At 32.1% G+C, this 19,583-nt stretch overlaps 1 protein-coding gene across 3 annotated transcripts in view; it reads left to right on the top strand.

Moving 5' to 3' along the window:
• The window catches only part of LOC148952513 (uncharacterized), a 183,321-nt gene that overhangs the window by 98,849 nt on the left and 64,889 nt on the right, over positions 1 to 19,583 (top strand). The window lies entirely within an intron of this gene.

Below are 19,583 nucleotides of genomic sequence, written 5' to 3'. Positions count from 1 at the left end.
AATTTCGAAAGTTAATATTGAATGAAAAGGGCCTCTATATGCAGTTATACAGTTTTTGGTAGCAGTAGGGGCCTAATTAAAAAAAATGGTGAAAAATAAGCAAAAGATAATAATAATAAAAAAAAACATGTGGCACCAGACTGCTTAAGAAGTTGTAACTTTCCTTTGAAGGTGTATATCAAACAGTTCGTGTTAACGAACTGAAAGTAAGGAGTGACCCGGCTCAATGGTAGCCGAAACTCTAAAAACGGAATTTTGATCCCAGTAGATACATCAAAAGAATCACACTTTAATGCTGATTTCAAATATATAAGTTTCATTAAGTTTAATCCTACTCATCAACAGTTACGCACCGGAGAAAATTTGGTTGACTTTTAAAAAAAGGGGGAAAGACCCCCTAAAAATTATAAAACCTTAATGACAATCAAACCATCTGATTCAGCGTATCAGATAACCCAACTTTAGAGCTTTCAAGCTCCTATCTTCAAAAATGTAGAATTTTTCATTTTTGCCAGAATAAAGATCACGGATGCATGTTTATTTGTTGTTTTTTTTTTTTTTTTTTTTTTTCTCCAGGGGTGATCGTATCGACCCAGTAGTCCTAGAATTTCGTGGGAAGGCTCATTGGAACGGAAATTAAAAGTTCTAGTGCCCTTTTTAAGGGACCAAAAAAATGGAGGGCAACTAGGCCTCTCCCACGCTCATTTTTTTCCCAGTCACCCGATCAAAATTTTGAGATAGCCATATTGTTCAGCATGGTCGAAAATATGTAAACTATGACTTTTAGGATGACTTAATCACCCAAAGTTCTCGGGGGGAAGCTTGAAAATTATGAACTTCACCCAATGTTAACATTTAGTATTGATTATTAGGAAGTAAACAGACGTTTTCAGGGAGGATTTTTTATGGAAGGTGTGTGGGGGGGGTCGGGGGTTATATGGGAGGATCTTTCCATGAAAGAAGTTTTCATAGGGGAAGGGACATTGCTGTGAAGGGGGTGCCGGATTTCTCATCATTATTAAAGAAAAGGATCAGAAATTAAATAAAAGAAAGTTTTTCAACTGAAAGTAAGGAGCAACATCAAAAGTTAAAACGAACAGAAAATATAATGTATATGATTTGGTTCATCCCCTAGTCAATACCTCGCTCTTTAAGCCAAAGATTTTTTAGTACTTTCATAAGAGCTATTTATTCTAATTAACGAAATTTGTGATTAAGGGGTCATTTTTAAAGAATTGGAACAAAATTCGAACTTTAGCTTAAAGAGCAAGGTATTGACTAGGGGGTGAACACCCTAATATACGTGTTCAAAATATATGAATATAGAAGTTCCGTACGTAAGTTACGTATACTTATTACTAAGAAAAACGTTTGTAAATAAAATAAAACAACTTTTGAGAAACTCATTCAACCAAAAAAACTAAAATTAATATGAAAATCTTTTTATAAATATGCGTATACGGGGAGTCAGAATAAAAACCTGCCTTAATTCAAACACGTTCAAAAATTAAATAAAAAAAAACAAGTTTTTTTAACTGAAAGTAAGGAACGACGTTAAAACTTAAAATGACCAGAAATTATTCCGTATATGAAAGGGGCTGTCCCCTCCTCAGCGCCTCGCTCTTTACGCTAAAGTTTGACTTTCTCACAACTCTATTTTTTTTAACAATAAAAAACATTAGCCTACAGAGCGAGGTGTTGAGGAGGGGACAGCAGTAGAGAAGCCCTAATATCTCCTGGGGGGGCTCCATATATGGGCATAGAGTCCCTAGGGAGAACACCTGTGCTGTCAGTCCGACGGGGCACCATATATGGGCATGGAATCCATCGGGAGAACACGTTTTCGAGAAATTGAGTGCGTAACCTAGCCTAACCTGATGAGCTTGGGACGGGGCATCATATATGGGCATAGAGTCCCTAGGGGAAAATGGATTTCTGATAAATTTATTGCGTAATCGAAGGGGAAGTGGATTTCCGAGAACTTGATTGTGTAATCAATTCGGAGTTTTATTAATCCAATAACGGGAAACAAATCACGTGTCTCTTTCTAAGCCAATCATAGAGCTGCTTACATATTAGTGGGAGAGGATTGCAGAGAATATAAGGAAAGGATTTTTGCTATAGTTTTTTTATTAGTCTGTGAATAGAATTCAAAGGAGTGAGAAGAAGAACAGTTTGACTTTACTCATTTGGATATATATTTGTGTTGACGAGTGGAATGCTTACCCTATTAGAAGTTGATAGTGGAGTTGATGGCAATAATACAAGAGCACCAAACTGCTGATCATTGGATCAGAAGTTTAAGAGAGTCTCATTTTTTAAAATGGTCGACAGGTCTAATGAATATACCTACGACATTCCTAACATGACATAACTGGAGACAGGAATCCCGCTAGACCTGGGTCAGTGACCCTAATCATACATATTAATCATATTCACACATAGGCTTTAGTAGAATAGTTAGACATGTTTGGTCTCGATTGTCTGAATGGCTTGGGGCCTTTAGGAATCGTTCATTAGGACAATTCCCTGGAGCTTCCCAGTGAAATGCCCCTGAAGCAACAGGCGCACCTTAGAAACTAAAATGTGTGATGCTTTGTTTCTAGTTATCAAACAGTTCGTGGTAACAGTGGGAATGACCTATCGACTTGTGACAGTACACCATATATGGGCATAGAATCCCTAGGGAGAACACCTGTGCTGTCAGTCTGACCGGGGCACCATATATGGGCATGGAATCCCCAGGGAGAACACGTTTCCGAGAAATTGGTGTTCGTCCAGGAGAATTGTCTCCGGGGCGAAGTTTATTAATGTCTGACGGATGATGTCAAGGTTGATTGATTTGTTGGTGTTCGTCCAGGAGAATTGTTTCCGGGTGTAGTTTATTAATGTCTGACGGATGATGTCAAGGTTGATTGATTTGTTGGTGTTTTTCCAGGAGAATTGTTTCCGGGCGAAGTTTATTAATGTCTTTGGTGTTTGTCCAGGTGAATTGTTTCCGGGTGAAGTTTATTAATGTCTGACGGATGATGTCAAGGTTGATTGATTTGTTGGTGTTCATCCAGGAGAATTATCTCCGGGCGAATGTTTTGATCTTGGAGATGAAGAGATTAACGCGGGAAAGGGTTTCCTAGGAATTTCAAATGTGACAGCGCAGGGATGTCAAAACAAAAGGAACACGCAGAAATTACGTTTAGAGATTATTTGGGCGAAACTATTTTGAGACATTTTAGAAGATGATTTAAGCGAAACCGTTTGAGGCATTTTAGAAAAGGATTTTAGAAGAGGATTTAAGGGTGAATCTCTGTGGTCGTTATAATACACAAGCTCTATTTGAGCAGTGTTGTGAGGTCCTCTACCCCAACCCCAAAGGGCTCCGATCCTCTTACCCCAACCCTGAAGGAAGCCCCCGGCCCCCAAAGGTCCCCCGGGCTCCCAAAGGACCACCCCGCCCCCCGGACCCCCAAAGGCCCCCGGGACCCCAAAGAGCCCTCTTCCCATTTTTTTAATACTTTTTTGTGCACTTGAGACACAGAAGGGCCCCCATATTTCAAAAGGCTTTATTATATCTTTTCAGAACAAGTTTCTTTCTTAATGTCATTCCTAAACCCATTTTACAAGTTGAAGTAGCCATCCTTTTCACCCACAACATTACTTTACAGCTTTTTGAATGCCCCAACACCAAACAGTACTTTTCAAAAGGCATTTCAGAACAAGTTCTTTTCTTAATGTCCCTCCTAAACCCATTTTACAAGTTGAAGTACCCATCCTTTTCCCCATAACTTTACTTTACGACTTTTTGCACACCCCAACATCAAGCAATACTTTTCAAAGGCATTTCAGGACAAGTTCTTTTCTTAATGTCCTTCTTAAACCAATTTTACAAGTTGAAGTACTTATCTTTTTCACCAGAACTTTACTTTACGACTTTTTGAATACCCCAACATCAAGCAATACTTTTCAATGGCTTTATTATATCTTTTCAGAACAAGTTCTTTACGTAATGTCCTTCCTAAACCAATTTTACAAGTTGAAGTACTCATCTTTTCCCCCCACAACTTTACTATAAGGCTTTTAAAATACCCCAACATCAAGCAATACTTTTCAAAAGGCTTTATTATATTTTTTCAGAACAAGTTCTTTACGTAATTTTCTTCCTAAACCCATTTTACAAGTTGAAGTACTTATCTTTTTCCCCACAACATTACTTTACGACTTTTTTGCACACCCAAACATCAAGCAATACTTTCCAAAAGGCTTTATTAAATCTTTTCAGAACAAGTTTTTTTCTTAATGTCCTTCCTAAACCAATTTTACAAGTTGAAGTAGTTATCTTTTTCACCACAACTTTACTTTACGACTTTTTTGCACACCCCAAGATCAAGCAATACTTTTCAAAAGGCTTTATTATATCTTTTCAGAACAAGTTCTTTTCTTAATATCCTTCTGAAACCAATTTTACAAATTCTAAATTTTTCCTTAGTAGATAGAAAAAGCTATACAATAGTTTTGAACATTTTTCCGGAAGGTAATAAGTTCTAGTTCAATTTAAAATTTTTTCAACAAAGTGAAGAAAAGTTCAAGTTCTACTCTGAATTTTCTCAATGAAAAATAACTTAGTTATTGATCATTTCTATTTTTCCAAATAATATAAAAAAATTCCACTTTAGTTCAGATCTTTCTCGAAGAGATGAAAAATTTAAAATACTATTCCAAATTTTTCACAGAAGATAATAAAGTTCATATTCTCTTCTGAATTTTACCAAAGAACACAATTCATTTCTAATTTCTCCAGAGAAAACAAAAATCTTCCTCTTCAGTTCTCTATTTCACAAAGACATAAAGAAATTTAAAGTTCAATTCTAAATTTTTCGGTGGAAGATAGAAAAAGTAATACCATACTTGTGAATATTTTCCCAGAAGATAAAAAGTTCTAGTTCAATTAAAAATTTTCTCAACGAAGTGAAGAAAAGTTCAAGTTCTCTTCTGAATTTTACCAAAGAACACACTTCAATTCTAATTTCTCCAGAGAAAATAAAAATCTTCCACTTCAGTTCTTTATTTCACAAAGACATAAAGAAATTTAAAGTTCAATTCTAAATTTTTCGGTGGAAGATAGAAAAAGTAATACCATACTTGTGAATATTTTCCCGGAAGATAAAAAGTTCTAGTTCAATTTAAAATTTTCTCAACGAAGTGAAGAAAAGTTCAAGTTCTCTTCTGAATTTTCTCTATGAAAAAGAAATGTTATTGATCATTTATATTTTTCCAAATAATATAAGAATTTTACAATTCAGTTCAGATCTGTCTAAAAAGTAGGAGAAATTATTTAAAACTGTTCCACATTTTTCAAAGAAGATTGAAAAGTTCAAGTTCTCCTCTGAATTTTACCAAAGAGCAAACTTCAATTCTAAATTCTCCAGAGAAAATAAAAATCTTAAACTTCAGTTTTAAGTTCCCCAAAGACATAAAGAAATTTAAAGTTCTATTCTAAATTTTTTCCGTAGTACATAGAAAAAGCTATACCATACTTTTGAATATTTTCCCTGAAGATAAAAAGTTCTAGTTCAATTTTTAATTTTCTCAACGAAGTGAAGAAAGGTTCAAGTTCTCTTCTGAATTTTCTCAATGAAAAAGAAATTAGTTATTGATCAATTCTATTTTTCCAAATAATATAAAAATTTTCCACTTCAGATCTGTCTCAAAGAGATGAAAAATTTAAAATACCGTTCCAATTTTTTCACAGAATCTAAAAAAGATCAAGTTCTCTTCTGAATTTTACCAAAGAACACACTTCAATTATAATTTCTCCAGAGAAAATAAAAATCTTCCACTTCAGTTCTTTATTTCACAAAGACATAAATAAATTTAAAGTTCAATTCTAAATTTTTCGTTGGAAGATAGAAAAAGTAATACCACACTTGTGAATATTTTCCCGGAAGATAAAAAGATCTAGTTCAATTTAAAATTTTCTCAACGAAGTGAAGAAAAGTTCAAGTTCTCTTCTGAATTTTACCAAAGAACAAACTTCAATTCTAATTTCTCCAGAGAAAATAAAAATCTTAAACTTCAGTTTTAAGCTCCCCAAAGACATAAAGAAATTTAAAGTTCTATTCTAAATCTTTCCGTAGTAGATAGAAAAAGCTATACCATAGCTCTGAATATTTTCCCTGAAGATAAAAAGTTCTAGTTCAATTTTTAATTTTCTCAACGAAGTGAAGAAAAGTTCAAGTTCTGTTCTGAATTTTCTCTATGAAAAAGAAATTAGTTATTGATCAATTCTATTTTTTCAAATAATATAAAAATTTTCCACTTCAGTTCAGATCTGTCTCAAAGAGATGAAAAATTTAAAATACCGTTCCAATTTTTTCACAGAATCTAAAAAAGTTCAAGTTCTCTTCTGAATTTTACTAAAGAACACAATTCAATTCTAATTTCTCCAGAGAAAATAAAAATCTTCCACTTCAGTTCTTTATTTCACAAGGACACAAATGAATTTAAAGTTCTATTCTAAATTTTTCCATAGTATATAGAAAAAGTAATACCATACTTATGAATATTTTCACGGAAGATAAAAAGTTCTAGTTCAATTTAAAATTTTCTCAACGAAGTCAAGGAAAGTTCAAGTTCTCTTCGGAATTTTACCAAAGAACACACTTCAATTCTAATTTCTCCAGAGAAAATAAAAATCTTCCACTTCAGTTTTAAGTTCCCCAAAGACATAAAGAAATTTAAAGTTTTATTTTAATTTTTTCCGTAGTGAATAGAAAAAGATATACCATAGTTGTGAATATTTTCCTGGAAGGTAAAAAGTTCTAGTTCAATTTTTAATTTTCTCAACGAAGTGAAGAAAAGTTCAAGTTCTATTCTGAATTTTCTCAATAAAAAAGAAATTAGTTATTGATCATTTCTATTTTTCCAAATAATCTAAAAATTTTCCACTTTAGTTCAGATCTGTCTCGAAGAGATGAAAAATTTAAAATACTGTTCCAAATTTTTCACAGAAGATAAAAAAGTTCAAGTTCTCCTCTGAAGTTTACCAAAGAACACAATTCAATTCTAATTTCTGCAGTGAAAACAAAAATCTTCCACTTCAGTTCTCTATTTCACAAAGACATAAAGAAATTTAAAGTTCAATTCTAAATTTTTCGGTGGAAGATAGAAAAAGTAATACCATACTTGTGAATATTTTCCCAGAAGATAGTTCTAGTTCAATTTAAAATTTTCTCAACGAAGTGAAGAAAAGTTCAAGTTCTTTTCTGAATTTTACCAAAGAACACAATTCAATTCTAATTTCTCCAGAGAAAATAAAAATCTTCCACTTCAGTTCTTTATTTCACAAAGACATAAAGAAATTTAAAGTTCAATTCTAAATTTTTCGGTGGAAGATAGAAAAAGTAATGCCATAGTTGAGAATATTTTCCTGGAAGATAAAAAGCTCTTTTTCAATTTATAATTTTATCAACGAAAAGAAGTTATCTTCGGTACTTTACCAAAGAAAACAATTCAATTGTAATATCTCCAGAGAAAATAAAAATTATCAACTTCGGTTTTAAATTCACCCAAGACACAAAGAAATTTAAAGTTATATTCTAAATTTTTTCCGTAGTGAATAGAAAAAGATATACCATAGTTGTGAATATTTTCCTGGAAGGTAAAAAGTTCTAGTTCAATTTTTAATTTTCTCAACGAAGTGAAGAAAAGTTCAAGTTCTATTCTGAATTTTCTCAATAAAAAAGAAATTAGTTATTGATCATTTCTATTTTTCCAAATAATCTAAAAATTTTCCACTTTAGTTCAGATCTGTCTCGAAGAGATGAAAAATTTAAAATACTGTTCCAAATTTTTCACAGAAGATAAAAAAGTTCAAGTTCTCCTCTGAATTTTACCAGAGAGCACAATTCAATTCTAATTTCTCCAAAGAAAACAAAAATCTTCCACTTCAGTTCTCTATTTCACAAAGACATAAAGAAATCTAAAGTTTAATTCTAAATTTTTCGGTGGAAGATAGAAAAAGTAATACCATACTTGTGAATATTTTCACGGAAGAGAAAAAGTTCTAGTTCAATTTTAAATTTTCTCAACGAAGTGAAGAAAAGTTCAAGCTCTCTTCTGAATTTTCTCTATGAAAAAGAAATGTTATTGATCATTTCTATTTTTCCAAATAATATAAAAATTTTCCACTTCAGTTCAGATCTGTCTCAAAGGGAGGAAAAATTTTTTAAAACTGTTTCACATTTTTCAAAGAAGAAAAAATAGTTTAAGTTCTCTTCTGGATTTTACCAAAGAACAAACTTCAATTCTAAATTCTCCAGATATAATAAAAATCTTAAAATTCAGTTTTAAGCTCCCCAAAGACATAAAGAAATTTTAAGTTCAATTCTAAATTTTTTCTGTAGTAAATAGAAAAAGCTGTACCTACCTAGGAATATTTTCATAGAAGATAAAAAGTTCTAGCTCAATTTTAAATTTTATCAACGAAGTGAAGAAAAGTTCAAGTTCTGTTCTGAATTTTCTCAATGAAAAAGAAATTAGTTATTGATCAATTCTTTTTTTCCAAATAATATAAAAATTTTCTACTTCAGATCTGTCTCAAAGAGATGAAAAATTTAAAATACCGTTCCAATTTTTTCACAGAATCTAAAAAAGATCAAGTTCTCTTCTGAATTTTACCAAAGAACACACTTCAATTCTAATTTCTCCAGAGAAAATAAAAATCTTCCACTTCAGTTCTTTATTTCACAAAGACATAAAGAAATTTAAAGTTCAATTCTAAATATTTCGTTGGAAGATAGAAAAAGTAATACCATACTTGTGAATATTTTCCCGGAAGATAAAAAGTTCTAGTTCAATTTAAAATTTTCTCAACGAAGTGAAGAAAAGTTCAAGTTCTCTTCTGAATTTTACCAAAGAACAAACTTCAATTGTAAATTCTCCAGATATAAAACTAATCTTAAAATTCAGTTTTAAGTTCCCCAAAGACATAAAGAAATTTAAAGTTCTATTCTAATTTTTTCCATGGTAGATAGAAAAAGCTATGATATAGCTATAAATTTATTTCTTGAAGATAAAATGTTATAGCTCAATGTTAAATTTTATCGACGAAGTGAAGAAAATTTCCAAGTTCTGTTCTGAATTTTCTCAATGAAAAAGAAATTAGTTATTGATCAATTCTATTTTTTCAAATAATATAAAAATTTTTCACTTCAGTTCAGATCTGTCTCAAAGAGATGAAAAATTTAAAATACCGTTCCAATTTTTTCACAGAATCTAAAAAAGATCAAGTTCTCTTCTGAATTTTACCAAAGAACACACTTCAATTCTAATTTCTCCAGAGAAAATAAAAATCTTCCACTTCAGTTCTTTATTTCACAAAGACATAAAGAAATTTAAAGTTCAATTCTAAATATTTCGTTGGAAGATAGAAAAAGTAAAATTTTCTCAACGAAGTGAAGAAAAGTTCAACTTCTCTTCTGAATTTTCCCTATGGAAAAGAAATACGTTATTGATTAACTCAATTTTTCTAGGGAAAATAAAAATTTTCCACTTCGGTTCTTTATTTCACAAAGACATAAAGAAATTTAAAGTTCTATTCTAAATTTTTAGATGGAAGATAGAAAAAGTAATACTATGATTGTGACTATTTTTCATGAAGGTCAAAAGTTTCATTTTATTTCTAATTTTTCTTATATTCAGTTCCAATTTTTCTCAAAGAGATAAAGAATTTAAAGTTCTTTTCCAAATTTTTCATAGAAGATAGAAAAAGTTATACATTGATTGTGAATATTCGACATGAAGATAAGGAGCTCCACTTTAATTCTGAGTTTTCTCGACGAAGTGCAAAATGTTCAAGTTCTCTTCTGAATTTTCTTAAAGAAGAGAAAAAAGTTAGCTCAATTCTGAATTTTACCAATGAAAATGAAAAAACCTTCCATTTCAGTTCTTAATTTCTCAGACATAAAAAATTTAAAGTTCAGTTCTAGATTTTTCTGTAGAAGATAGGAAAAGTGATTATTTTCCAGTGAAGATAAAAAGTTTCACTTTAATTCTAATTTTCTTAAATTCAGTTCCGATTTTTCTCAAAGAGATGAAAAATTTAAAGTTCTGTTCCAAATTTTTCATAGAAGATAGAAAAAGTTATACATTGATTGTGAATATTCGACATGAAGATAAGGAGCTCCACTTTAATTCTGAGTTTTCTCGAAGAAGTGCAAAATGTTCAAGTTCTCTTCTGAATTTTCTTAAAGAAGAGTTAGGGTAAGGTTTCTTAGGTTAGGGTAACTTAACATGGAGCGCTCATGATAAGTTAACCTAACCTTTTCCGGCGAGTATGGTTAGGTTAGGTTAGGCTAGATTAGGTTAGGTTAAGTTAGGTTAGGCTAGCCTACGTACGCTTCACTTTGGTTAGGTTAGGTGAGAGACAGGCAAAAAGTTAGGTGTATGATTAGGTTAGGTTAGATTAAGATAGATTAGGTTAAGTTAGCCTACGTACGCGCGCGTACGTAGGCTAACCTAGCCTAACTTAATCTAACCTAACCTAATCATACACCTAACTTTTTTTCTGTCTCTCACCTAACCTAACCTAACTGAAGCGTACGTAGGCTAACCTAACTTAGCCTCACCTAATCTAACTTAACTTTATCTAGCCTAACCTAACCATGCTCGCCGGAAAAGGTTAGGTTAACTTATCATGAGCGCTCATGATAAGGTAACCTAACCTAACTTAAACATGTAGAAATGTTTCTATTTATTTATTAATATTTATTTATACCTAACCTAACCTATTGTTTTGGAGGTTAGATGAAGGAGTTTGAACGATTGTCTTTAATAATAGATCGAGTCACTCATTTTCTAATTTAAAAATTTGAGGGGTAAATTCATAAGACAAAGGAGCTAAAATTTAATTTAAAATTAGAACAGAACTTTAAATTTTTCATCTCTTTGAGAAAAAAACCAGAACTGAAGTGGAACCTTTTTATTTTCTTGGAAAAATAAAGAAGAGAACTTGAACATTTTGCACTTCATTGCGAAAATTTAGAATTAAAGTGGAAATTTTTATCTTCACGGTGAATATTCATGATCAATGTATAACTTTTTCTATCTTCTATGAAAAATTTAGAACAGAACTTTAAATTTTTTCATCTCTTTGAGAAAAATCGGAACTCAATTTAAGTAAATTTAGAATTAAATTGAAACTTTTTATCTTCACTGGAAAATAATCAAAATCATAGTATAACTTTTCCTATCTTCTATGGAAAAATTTAGAAGTGAACTTAAAATTTTTTATGTCTTTGAGAAATTAAGAACTTAAGTAGAAGCTTTTTTCTCTTCTTTAAGAAAATTCAGAAGAGAACTTGAACATTTTGCACTTCTTCGAGAAAACTCAGAATTAAAGTGTAGCTCCTTATCTTCATGTCGAATATTCACAATCAATGTATAACTTTTTCTATATTCTATAAAAAATTTGGAACAGAACTTTAAATTTTTCATTTCTTTGAGAAAAATCGGAACTGAATTTAAGAAAATTAGAATTAAAGTAAAACTTTTTATCTTCACTAGAAAATAATCACAATCATAGTATAACTCTTGCTATCTTCTACTGAAAAACTTAGAACTGAAATTTAAATTGTTTGTGTCTGAGAAATTAAGAACTGAAATGGAAGGTTTTTTAATTTTCATTGGTAAAATTCAGAATTGAGCTAAATTTTTTCTCTTCTTTAAGAAAATTCAGAAGAGAACTTGAACATTTTGCACTTCGTCGAGAAAACTCAGAATTAAAGTGGAGCTCCTTATCTTCATGTCGAATATTCACAATCAATGTATAACTTTTTCTATCTTCTATGAAAAATTTGGAACAGAACTTTAAATTTTTCATCTCTTTGAGAAAAATCGGAACTGAATTTAAGAAAAATTAGAAATAAAGTGAAACTTTTGATCTTCATGGAAAATAATCACAATCATAATATTACTTTTTCTATCTTCCATCTAAAAATTTAGAATTGAATTAAATTTCTTTGTCTTTGACGAATAAAGAAAAGAATTGGAAAAATTTTATTTTTCCTAGGAAAGTGGAGTTAATAAAAAACTTATTTCTTTTCCATAGAAAAAATTCAGAAAAGAAGTTGAACTTTTCTTAAATGTGTTGAGAAATCTTAAAATTAAACTAGAATTTTCTATATCCCGGGAAAATATTCACAACTATGATATCACTTTCTCTATCTTCCACCGAAATATTTAGAATTGAACTTTAAATTTCTTTGTCTTTGTGAATTAAAGAACTGAAGTGGAAGATTTTTATTTTCTCTGGAGAAATTAGAATTGAAGTGTGTTCTTTGGTAAGATTCAGAAGAGAACTTGAACTTTTTTATATTCTGTGAAAAAATTGGAACGGTATTTTAAATTTTTCATCTCTTTGAGACAGATCTGAACTGAAGTGGAAAATTTTATATTACTTGGAAAAATAGAATTGATCAATAACTAATTTGTTTTTCATTGAGAAAATTCAGAACAGAACTTTTCTTCACTTCGTTGAGAAAATTAAAAATTGAACTAGAACTTTTTATCTTCAGGGAATAAATTCATAACTATGGAATAGCTTTTTCTATCTAACACGGAAAAATTTATAATTGAACTTTAAATTTCTTTATGTCTTTGGGGAACTTAAAACTGAAGTTTAAGATTAGTATTATATCTGGAGAATTTAGAATTGAAGTTTGTTATTTGGTATAATCCAGAAGAGAACTTAAACTTTTCCTTCTTCTTTGAAAAATTTTAAACAGTTTTAAGAATATTTTCATCTCTTTGAGACAGATCTGAACTGAAGTGGAAAATTTTTATATTATTTGGAAAAATAGAAATGATCGATAACTTATTTCTTTTTCATAGAGAAAATTCAGAAGAGAACTTGAACTTTTCTTCACTTTGTTGAGAAAATTTAAAATTGAACTAGAACTTTTCTCTTCCGTGAAAATATTCACAAGTATGGTATTACTTTTTCTATCTTCCACCGAAAAATTTAGAATTGAAATTTAAATTTCTTTATGTCTTTGTGAAATAGAGAACTGAATTGGAAGATTTTTATTTTCTCTGGAGAAACTAGAATGGAATTGTCTTCTTTGGTAAAATTCAGAAGAGAACTTGAACTTTTTTATCTTCTGTGAAAAATTTGGAACAGTATTTTAAATTTTTCATCTCTTCGAGACAGATCTGAACTAAAGTGGAAAATTTTTAGATTATTTGGAAAAATAGAAATGATCAAAAACTAATTTCTTTTTTATTGAGTAAAATTCAGAAAAGAACTTGAACTTTTCTTCACTTCGTTGAGAAAATTAAAAATTGAACTAGAACTTTTTATCTTCCGGGAAAATATTCACAACTATGGTATAGCTTTTTCTATTTACTACGGAAAAATTTAGAATAGAACTTTAAATTTCTTTATGTCTTTGGGGAACTTAAAACTGAAGTGGAAGATTTTTATTTTCTCTGGAAATATTAGAATTGAAGTGTGTCCTTTGGTAAAATTCAGAAGAGAACTTGAACTTTTCTTTACTTCGTTGAGAAAATTTTAAATTGAACTAGAACTTTTCATCTTCCGGGAAAATATTCACAAGTATGGTATTACTTTTTCTATCTTCCACCGACAAATTTAGAATTGAACTTTAATTTCTTTATGTCTTTGTGAAATAAAGAACTTAAGTGGAAGATTTTTATTTTCTCTGGAGAAATTAGAATTGAAGTGTGTTCTTTGGTAGAATTCAGAAGAGAACTTGAACTTTTCTTCACTTCGTTGAGAAAATTTTAAATTGAACTAGAGCTTCTTATCTTCCGGGGAAATATCCACAAGTATGATATTACTTTTTCTATCTTCCACCGAAAAATTTAGAATTGAACTTTAAATTTCTTTATGTCTTTGTGAAATAGAGAACTGAAGTGGAAGATTTTTGTTTTCTCTGGAGAAATTATAATTGAAGTGGGTTCTTTGGTAAAATTCAGAAGAGAACTTGACTTTTTTATCTTCTGTGAAAAATTTGGAAGAGTATTTAAAATTTCTCATATCTTCGAGACAGATCTGAACTAAACTGAAAATTTTTTATATTATTTGGAAAAATAGAAATGATGAATAGTTAATTTCTTTTTCATTGAGAAAATTCAGAATAGAACTTGAACTTTTCTTCACTTCGTTGAGAAAATTTTAAATTTGAAGTAGAACTTTTTATCTTCTGGGAAAATATTCACAACTATGGTATAGCTTTTTCTATCTTCTACGGAAAAATTTAGAATAGAACTTTAAATTTCTTTATGTCTTTGTGAAATAAAGAACTGAAGTGGAAGATTTTTATTTTCTCTGTAGAAATTGCAATTGAATTGTGTTCTTAGGTAAAATTCAGATGAGAACTTGCACTTTTTTATCTTCTGTGAAAAATTTGGAACAGTATTTTAAATTTTTCATCCCTTTGAGACAGATCTGAACCGAAGTGGAAAATTTTTATATTATTTGGAAAAATAGAATTAATCAATAACTTATTTCTTTTTCATTGAGAAAATTCAGAAGAGATCTTGAACTTTTCTTCACTTCATTGAGAAAATTTAAAATTGAAATAGAACTGCTTATCTTTCGAGAAAATATTCACAACTATGATATAGATTTCGTCCGGGAAATTCTATCTATTTTTCTATCTACTAAGGAAAAATTTAGAATTTGTAAAATTGGTATAAAAAGGATAATAAGAAAAGAACTTGTTCTGAAAAGATATAATTAAGCCTTTTGAAAAGTATTGCTTGATCTTGGGGTGTGCAAAAAAGTCGGAAAGTAAAATTGGAGTGAAAAAGATAACTACTTCAACTTGTAAAATTGGTTTAGGAAGGACATTAAGAAAAAAACTTGTTCTGAAAAGATATAGTAAAGCCTTTTGGAAAGTATCGCTTGATGTTTGGGTGTGCAAACAATTCGTAAAGTGAAGTTGTGGGGGATAAGATAAGTATTTCAACTTGTAAAAAGGGTTTAGGAAGAAAATTACGTAAAGAAATTGTTCTGAAAAGATATAGTAAAGCCTTTTGAAAAGTATTGCTTGATGTTGGGGTATTTGAAAAGCCTTATAGTGAAGTTGTGGGGGAAAAGATGAGTACTTCAACTTGCAAAATTGGTTTAGGAAGGACATTACGTAAAGAACTTGTTCTGAAAAGATTTAATAAAGCCTTTGAAAAGTATTGCTTGATGTTGTGGTATGCAAAAAGTTATAAAGTAAATTTTTTGTAAAAAGATAAGTACTTCAACCTCTAAAATTGGTTTAGAAAGGATATTATGAAAAGAACTTATTCGGAAATGTCATTAACAAATATTACTTGATGTTTGGGTTGTGCAAAAGATTGTAAAGTAAAGTTATGGAGAAAAGGATAGGTACTTCAACTTGTAAAATGGGTTTAGGAGGGACATTAAGAAAAGAACTTGTTCTGAAATGCCTTTTGAAAAGTACTGTTTGGTGTTGGGGCATTCAAAAAGCTGTAAAGTAATGTTGTGGGTGAAAAGGATGGCTACTTCAACTTGTAAAATGGGTTTAGGAATGACATTAAGAAAGGAACTTGTACTGAAAAGATATAATAAAGCCTTTTGAAATGTGGGGGCCCTTCTGTGTCTCAAGTGCACAAAAAAAGTATTAAAAAAAATGGGGAGGGGGCTCTTTGGGGGCCCGAGGGGCCCTTTGGGGATCCGGGGGCCCTTGGGGGCCGGTTGGTCCTTTGGGATCCCGGGGGACCTTTGGGGGCCGGGGGCTTCCTTCGGGGTTGGGGTAGGGGGATCGGAGCCCTTTGGGGCTGGGGTAGAGGACCTCACAACACTGTTCAATAGAACTTGTATATTATAACGACCACAGAGTTGCACCCTCAAATCCTCTTCAAAATCATCTTCTAAAATCATCTAAAATGCCTCAAACGGTTTCGCTTAAATCATCTTCTAAAATGTATCAAAACGGTTTCGCCCAAATAATCTCTAAACGTAATTTCTGCGTGTTCCTTTTGTTTTGACAAACCTGCGCTGTCATATTTGAAATTCCTAGAAAACCCTTTCCCGCATTAATCTCTTCATCTCTAAGATCAAAACATTCGCCCGGAGATAATTCTCCTGGATGAACATCAACAAATCAATCAACCTTGACATCATCCGTCAGACATTAGTGAACTTCGCCCGGAAACAGTTCTCCTGGACGGACATCAACAAATCAATCAACCTTGACATCATCCATCAGACATTAATAAACTTCGCCCCGGAGACAATTTTCCTGGACGAACACCAATTTCTCGGAAACGGGATTGGGGATTCCTCCCTGGGGATTCCATGTCCATATATGGTGCCCCCGTCGGACTGACGGCACAGGTGTTCTCCCTAGGGATTCTCTGCCCATATATGGTGTACTGTCACGAGTCGATAGGTCATTCCTACTGTTACCACGAACTGTTTGATAACTAGAAACAAAGCATCACACATTTTAGTTTCTAAGGTGCGCCTGTTGCTTCAGGGGCATTTCACTGGGAAGCTCCAGGGAATTGTCCTAATGAACGATTCCTAAAGGCCCCAAGCCATTCAGACAATCGAGACCAAACATGTCTAACTATTCTACTAAAGCCTATGTGTGAATATGATTAATATGTATGATTAGGGTCACTGACCCAGGTCTAGCGGGATTCCTGTCTCCAGTTATGTCATGTTAGGAATGTCGAAGGTATATTCATTAGACCTGTCGACCATTTTAAAATATGAGACTCTTAAACTTCTGATCCAATGATCAGAAGTTTGGTGCTCTTGTAGTATTGCCATCAACTCCACTATCAACTTCTAATAGGGTAAACATCCCACTCATCAACACAAATATATATCCAAATGAGTAAAGTCAAACTGTTCTTCTTCTCACTCCTTTGAATTCTATGCACAGACTAATAAAAAAAACTATAGCAAAAATCCTTTCCTTATATTCTCTGCAATCCTCCCCCGCTAATATGTAACCAGCCCTCTGATTGGCTTAGAAGGAGACACGTGATTTGTTTCCCGTTATTGGATCAATAAAACTCCCAATCGATTACGCAATCAAGTTCTCGGAAATCCACTTCCCCTTCGATTACACAATCAATTTCTCAGAAATCCATTTCCCCTAGGGAGTGTATGCCCATATATGGTGCCCCGTCATGAGCTCATGAGGTTAGGCTAGGTTACGCAATCAATTCCTCGGAAACGTGTTCTCCCTGGGGATTCCATGCCCATATATGGTGCCCCGTCGGACTGACAGCACAGGTGTTCTCCCTAGGGACTCTATGCCCATATATGGAGCCCCCCCAGGAGATATTAGGGCTTCTCTACTGACAGCCCCTTTCATATACGGAATAATTTCTGTTCGTTTTAAGTTTTAACGTCGTTCCTTATTTCAGTTAAAAAAAACTTGTTTTTTTTTATTTAATGCCTTTAGAAATCAACATATCGTTAATGTTTGTGTTTTCACGGACGGAAAGTATTGTCAGATTTAACTAGTTATTTTGCTTATTTATTTCTACGGCTCAGCGTGGCAACACTGACGAAAATGTGGTGTTGCCCTAAAAACGATTGGAAGTAATATAAAGTAATAAACTATCGAAAATTGGGGTTTTCAGGTACGAGCAGACCTAAGGTGGGTCCAGGGGGGGGGGTTGACTCTGATGGCTTGTTACTTTAGACATTGCGATAGTTTATATTATTTTGTAGTTTTCTATTGTTCTTCCTAATATTGTTTTAGTAGCATTGTTAGGAAATAGAAGAAGTATATGCTAGAAGAAATAAGAAGTATATGCTGGATTTGGATGTCAAATGTAAATTAAAAGCTTCTGAAGAATAACAAATACTTTAAAATTATCAAACTCGTGGCAACAAACTGTAAGTAAGGAGCGAACCGGCTCAATGGTAACCGAAATTCTAAAAAACGGAATTTTGATACCAATAGATACATCCAGCATATACTTTAAAATTATATAGTTCAAGGCCTGTGTGGGTTAGACACTTAATGCACACTGACTTTTATTCAAAAATTCTGTGATTGAATGCAATAAAAATGGTGGATATCCGCCGTGTTTTCCGGTGCCTAATTAAAAAAAAAATGCGGAAAATTGTTGTGAAAGCTCTATTATGAAAACTAAACAGAATAATCTTTTAGGAAGAACTAGATAAAAAATAGCTATTTCCGACTCAAAGAAGTAATAAGATTAATTAAAGATAAATTTATTAGCAAAACAGTATTTATAACTTTTTCAAACAATGAAAATTTTTTTTTTTTTAATCAGGTAAATCTTTTAGGTTGTTAAGTAAGATTGTTTCCATTCTTACAATCAATTACACATTCAAAACTTTACCTGTAAAAACAAAGTCCTAATTAACAAAGAGTAAAATCATTGTTAACTTGCCAAAAGGTAACGTGTCAACTTACTCTGGATCTGATTAACATTTTCTATTAGCCATTTTCCCTCCGGTAGAACATTCTATTCCTGTGGCTCCGCAAAAAGCAGAAATAACGATTCGTTCTTTGTACTTAGTCGCGCCTTGTTGCGACCTCAAAAGGAAAGAAATTCAAGGAAAATTCTTCTTCATCAGAATGCCCCCCTCAGTGGAAAATTCTTCCTTATCGGAAAATCCCTCCCCACGTAGAAAATTTTCTCCACAGGCAAAATAACGATCTTTTTTTCAGTATTTGAAAAATTAGGTTATAATTATCAACTTACCCGTTGGGCGTGGTTGGATATTTAATACCCAAAATAAGTGAATAATTTGAACGGAGAAAACTGTCAAGTATTTGTGCTAAGGGGTCTGTAATTTCAGTCAGCATGAAAAATATTAAGATGGCCTTGGGGTGAGGATTTTATATCTTAAAATCTTCGCAGGATTGCACTCAACAACTTTTTAAGGTTTCTTGGTCATCGGACGAGTAATGCATACAGGTCACACATACACTGATGTAAAGTATTTGGAACATAAATTCGAGAAGGCTTTTCCTGGTGTCTCGTTTCTTAGAGATTTGGCCATGTATATGTCAACGAGAGCAGTCCAGGGGGGGGGGGGGCTTTTGGGACTAAGGCTAGTCGTGGGAAAGGGTTCGTTCCCTGGCATGGGCGAACAACCAATAGCTGGAACTTCCGTTCCAGGAAAGTTATACTCTTGGTACACTTCTAAAGGCAGTCCATCTTTCGCCTTCGTCGTAGCTAGTTGTTCTTGTGCTACCTTATTTTCTCTGTGTATATTCTCACGTTATTTAATAAAGACCATGTACCAACGTTTATCGTCTATCTTTGGAATTTACGTAAACTATTACATCTGCCAATAAAAAGGGCATACAAATAAAGAACTAAACAGAGGTTTACACTGACATGCATTCGATTTTATGTATAGATTACAAGAAGATGTTTATTGAGCATTTTCTGACGAAAAAAATAAACTGGGTGAAAATTTTTATTATTCGATTCAATGAAGCAGTGCATAGACGGAGAACATGAACCGTAAGACAACGATGATAAGTCGTACCTTAGAGTTTGCTAACTTCAGACCCCCCCCCCTCTCTCTCTCATGCACTTTCCAA

This window comes from Artemia sp. Qi Xiang Cuo, chromosome 5, assembly GCF_049724085.1.
Source record: "Artemia sp. Qi Xiang Cuo chromosome 5, ASM4972408v1, whole genome shotgun sequence".
NCBI classification, from domain to species: domain Eukaryota; kingdom Metazoa; phylum Arthropoda; class Branchiopoda; order Anostraca; family Artemiidae; genus Artemia; species Artemia sp. Qi Xiang Cuo.
Note: the sequence above shows the minus strand (reverse complement) of the source record. Positions and strands in the feature narration are given on the sequence as shown.